Here is a 5,854-nt window from a genome sequence, read left to right as displayed (position 1 = left end):
CATTAAAAGCGGATCTTTTGGTAATAGTGACAAGATCGGTCAGTGGGTGAAAAACGTTGGACCCTCTTGCACCCTTATCGATGGTATGGTTTATCGAACCTTGATAGTAGACCGCGATAAGGAGGGTGGGGATGAAGTTTCCCGAATAGTTGTGCCCCGTAGTCTAGTAAGAGTTGTAGCGTCAGCGTGTCACGATCTAAAAGCAGCCTGTCATCAGGGAATTAGTAAGACATTGGATAGAGCGAGAAAATACTATACGTGGAATGGAATGTCCCGAGACATTACCCGATACGTTAGGTCTTGTCGAATTTGTCAGGCAAACAAAAGTCCGCCCATTAAACAGGCGGGATTAATGAAATCCGCTGAACCTTCAGAGCCATGGGAAGTGATAGCGGTTGACCTAAAGGGGGAGTACCCCAGGAGCAAAAAGGGCAGCCGATATATTCTGGTTGTTACGGATTACGCCACTAAATGGGTTGAGGCATTTCCGCTAAAAAAAGCCACAAGTAAAAATATTGCCAGTCGTCTGATTGACGATGTCTTTAGTCGTTTTGGAATCCCAAAGAAAATAGTTAGTGATAATGGAACCCAGTTTACGTCCAAATTAATGCAGGAAGTATGCAAATACTATGGGATCAAACAAAGATTCACTTCGTTCTATAGCCCCCAGGGTAACCCGGTAGAGAACATTAACCGAACATTAGGAACGGGATTAAGATGTTACGTCGAGAAGAGCCACCAGTATTGGGATGAGGGCCTTCAACAACTCGTGATGGCGTTGCGTACAGGGACAAATGATTCCAGGGGTTATTCGCCCGCCTATTTAAATTTTGGTCGCGAAATTCGTGAACCCGCTGTGATGAATGTGGACAACAATGTTAATGTCGAATTGTGTAAACAACTAACCCCAATAGCTAGAGCCACACTTATCCGAGCTGCGGTTAGCAAGGCCCGGGAACGGGTTAAGCAATCGCAAGAAAAAAATGCTAAATATTACAACATGAAAAAGCGTGATTTTGAGTTCAATGAAGGGGATATCGTCGCCAAAAAGACGCACCACCAGTCGTCTGCGGGGAAATATTTCTCTGCTAAGCTAGCCCCACTTTGGGAGGGCCCGTTAAAAATTGCTGAAAAACTGTCGAAACACACGTATAGGTTGTGCACGGAAAAGGGGAAGGTATTAAAGGGAACTTTTAATTTGCGAGAGCTAAAGACCTACGTCGAACGCCCGCAAAGCGAAGCCGCAGAAAAGCCCGTCGAAATACCCAATACAATCCCAACCACTTCGATTATTCGGCCTCCAGCCGATGATACCTTTCACATGGTTTTGAGACCTAGAAAATCTAACCCCGCCTAATTAATGCTTATGGACGTTCGGAGGGAGTAAGAGAAAGTTTTCTCGTGCGAGTTTGTAGGGCTAGTGTTATGGTACCAACGTTACTTTACAGTGTCATTCTCGTCCGCCTCTCATCTGGGTTAGATAATACATTTTGTAAGTACCTGTACAAATACTTCCATGTTAATGTAAATAATAATTTCCTTTAAGTTTTTAAAGCACGCGTATTATAGGTGGGAGTTCCTCTTTTTTATGGGCCGTTCGGGGTCGATCGGCTCTTGGAGGGGAGGGAATGCAACGAAATTTTTGAATTAAATAGAGTTATTGAAATAAGAGTCCTAATTTTATACGGGGAGGTAAAATAGTAGAATAACCCCTCCCTACGTTTGAGATAAAGTGGTGTGGGGCCCATTTCTTGGAACCCGCTCGGTCGGCGTAGATAAGAATCGCCTTTTTTTGGTCGCCGTCCTAAGTGCTCCCCCTTCCCCCACGTAATTGCCGCCAGGGAGCCCCCAACCTTTCTTTTTAATCCTTTCTTCAAAAAAAAAAATACGGTGCCGATGGTCAAATCGCCAAACGTCCGAGTTTCTCGGGAAAAATATTTCACCTTTCGTGTTGACGAATTTATGACTTTGTTTTGAAAGTGTACGCTTAGGTTTTTGTGGGAATATTTTTACTTGTCAGGGGATTTTACTTTTTATATAATTTATTAGTGTATTTTGGTGGGTTAGTAATTGGGGTAATTGCCAAGCCAACTGCCAAGCCATGATGAATAAGCCATAAAGCCATAAAGCCATCTTCCGAATAACTTTTAAAATTTCTTAGTATCAGTTGTAAATCACAAATAATTGTAGAACTCTATTGTAACAACTCGTAATTTTTGGATTGGGTAGTATAAACTCCACCCATGGTCAGCGATTGGGTCACCCACACGTGACCCAAGATTCCCGGATGAACCTTGACATCAAAACCAGGGAACTCTGTGGAAAATTATTATTATTATCTTTACTTGTCTCTCAATCCGGAATCTCAACTTAAAACTCAACTTACAGTGTTTCGTAAAATTAAAACCCTAGTATGGGGCTTGGACCTAAGGGTCAAATGTTCGTTTAAAAGAGTTCGTAGTTGAACCATATAAATATCCGTTTTTTCGCTCGTTAGTCGCGCTATGTGCGAACACCACCTGTCTCGTTGTCGGAGCCATCGTTCGTCGCTTCTATCTTCAATCGTCTAGTCTTCCTCTGTGGCCAACTGTACTCAACTCTTCAAATTCCGTTTCCGAAGGTGACGCATCGGCGGTCGGTACCGACCATTGTGATAAGTACAATTATAAATAATACATGGCTGGCTTGGCAAATAGTTTTTATAAGATTTTACTAGTATCGGTTTAATGATTTTGTATAGTAGTAGCGTCGGGGTTTATTTTAATGAGGGTTTGGAATGATGATGCATGTGGGTTGGGATTGTCGGGGATTTGCACGTTATTTGTCGATAGTGATTGAAATTGTTTAGGTGCTTAATATTGTATTTGTTTAAGAGTTTAATTGGTATAATAAATGACCATTGGCATGGTAATTTCTCGTAGTCATTTACCTCTTAACATTAGATAATTCGTGATCGTCGATTAAATGACAGCGGTTAGCGTGGCGTACCGAGAGAGGTGAGTTTAAACCGTTGCAATTTTTAGGTCGCAAACTACCGGCTTATCAAAAACGCCTAAAAAACATCAAGTGTTGTTGTTACAGAACAAAATGTAACTTTATATCGAGGGGCTAACTACTTCCGAAATTTCTGTAAACCGATTACAGAGTGTACATACAGCCTTTGGCGTACTCATTTTAGCACAGTCAAAGCTACAGGTTTGTACATCGATTACGCGTAGTCATCAGCCCCTCGCTTTATTAGCCTCTTCCTCCAGTATTGACGCATTCACATATTGCCTACAGGGAAATATTCAAAAAGGGGCGAAATCCACCCGAGGTACCTTCCTATTTAATAATGTTTGAGGTAGATGGCGACACTATAAAGTTTATGAAAAATAAACTTTTTTAAAAAAGTTAATAATTAATTACTAAATTATAGTACTTTAAATTCTTATTAAAAATATATAATTTTTGTAATTTAAATTAACATTTAATTTTAACAGTAGTTAACACTCTCCGCCATAGATAGCACTGTAATACGATTTTAAACTATCCAATCAGGGAAGAGAATTTTGTATTTTAAATCTCGACAAAACCGTTCTCCACTAAAACTGAAAACTTTCAACCAATCGTTGAAAATCAAAATTATGACGTCATGTTGCTATCAGAGCGCCATCTACTAACAAATAACGCCATCAGCACGTTACCTCGGATTAATTTTACCCCTTTAAAGTCGTCTTTGCCCTCTTTAAATTGTAAATCGATCTATAGAGGAAAGGGGCTGTTTTTCCCTTCTTGCCGTTAGTGGTGTTGTTGGCGGGGTCGTTGGCGGTAAGCCCGCTTCGAAAAGCTCTCCGCGAAACAGCGATTGCTCCTCAACGGCACTCGATAAAAATTTAATTAATACGTCGTTCGATTGGCATTAGATCCCTTTATATAACTGTACCAAAACCGCGCCGTTGTTATTAACCATAAGGGGGCTTTTCGTCCCCCAAATGAAAAAGTTACTTCTAGGTCCCCGCGAAACGGCGATTACTTCTCAACGACCCTCGATAAAAATTTAATTCAAGCCTCATTTGATTGGTATTAGTCCTCTCTATCTACCTCAGCCAGTGCTGAACCGCGGTTTTTAATCAAAAGGGGATATATTAACCCCCCCCCCCCGATTGGAAATTACGGCGTATAGGTCCCCGGGAATCGACGAATTCTCTTCAATGGCACTCGATATAGTTTTATTTCGGGCGCATTTAGCCAATAGTCACGAATATATCACACTTTTAGCCAATATTCACAGAGTTCACGCATTTAATGTATATTCACGGAGATTTCGCGTCACCAGGAATATTATGCGTGGTCACGCATTTAACGAATATTCACGAAGATCACGCGTGAATCACGATCTCTTCAACGGCATTCGATTTAAATTTAATTCAGGCTCCATTCGATTGGTAAATAACCTTTTAAGATGTGCTAGGAGGAAGAGGCTATTATTGGGGCTGTGACACCTTGTATTACATATACTTTGCTTCGATTCCTTAAAATGAAAACTGACTATTTCGTTATTAGAGGGAATATTATCTCCAAGGCAACCTTTAAGGGTGATAGTTAAAAATATTTATGATAAAAAGAACTGCTACTTCATGGAATGGATGATCCCTACAATTCCTTACAAAAACCACTAAACCCGCGCGCTCGTAGCGCCGTGAACATCTAAAACCAAAAGGCTGCAGCGGACAAAATTTAAACCTTACGGGCCGACAAGAAACCAAAGAGCCATTTGCTTTAAAAAAACCACACATCTATGGTTTGAAATCGTAATAGCTGCGTAGTAAAATCAAACATTGACTACGGTTCGATTGGATTCGACTTTTCATTAAGCCCCAAATCGAACGGGATTATGTATTCGATCCGATTACTTCGAATGAAAATATGTTCGTTATAGCTTTAATCTACGAATCGAATCGAATTATTCGCGAAAATATTTGAAGTCGAATAGTTAATCGAAGATTCGCGGGGCCCTATTAGCAGCATACTGAAGATGGGAACCAGAATACTAAACCTTGGGTACAATAACTATTATGCCCCATTTTCACGCTAGCCAGTAGCGAACAAAAATCGTTCAAATCCGCTTCCAACTTTTGAACTTTCCGAGTCGATCGGTTTTAAACTGATAATTATAGCTACATTTCACGCACGCTTAGTGCGCATGCGCATGCGCATTTTGATTAATTTTGCCGCGAGTATCAAAATGAGGTTTAAGTCTGAGTAGACTTGAATAGGTAGGGGCGCGAGAGGAATCTAGAGCCCAAGGTCATCGGGACTATAAACGCTCAAAGTTAATGCACCACTGATGACCAAACCGAAAAAAAAAACAACCAACCTGCGGGTGCGTTGGTAGGGTATAACACATTTAGGAGGAGGGGGGTATATGTCGGGGTTTTTATAGAACAATTTTAATCTTTGGTGGGTGGGTACGCTGGGTACCCGACAAAACCAAATATTTGACAGTGAATAAATGTCAACAATTTAGTTTTATCACGATTTGTGAATACTCTGCTCAAACATAACCATAAACTATAAACTTAAATATATAGTCTTTGTAAACTCAGAGTCGAGAGAGATCGCGCCAGAACATTTTGATGTTGCGTTCAGCAGTGACGGCGTAAAGGGGGCGACGGGGGTGGTCCGCCTCGGGTGCCAGGGTAGCTAGGGGAGCCATTTTAGAGGTTCAAGGGTGAGGGGTGCAAATCAAAGAAGTTGGATGTCACGAAACATTGGCACACGGGGGACCCAGGACGGTATTAAGGCGTGTGCCATGGCACAGGGGCCCCGAGGTTATGGTGAACTTAGGGGGCCCCGGCCCTTGCCTTCGAAA

This window comes from Leiobunum rupestre, chromosome 8 (assembly GCF_980474605.1).
Source record: "Leiobunum rupestre chromosome 8, qqLeiRupe1.1.hap1, whole genome shotgun sequence".
Taxonomy (NCBI): Eukaryota; Metazoa; Arthropoda; class Arachnida; order Opiliones; family Sclerosomatidae; genus Leiobunum; species Leiobunum rupestre.
Note: the sequence above shows the minus strand (reverse complement) of the source record.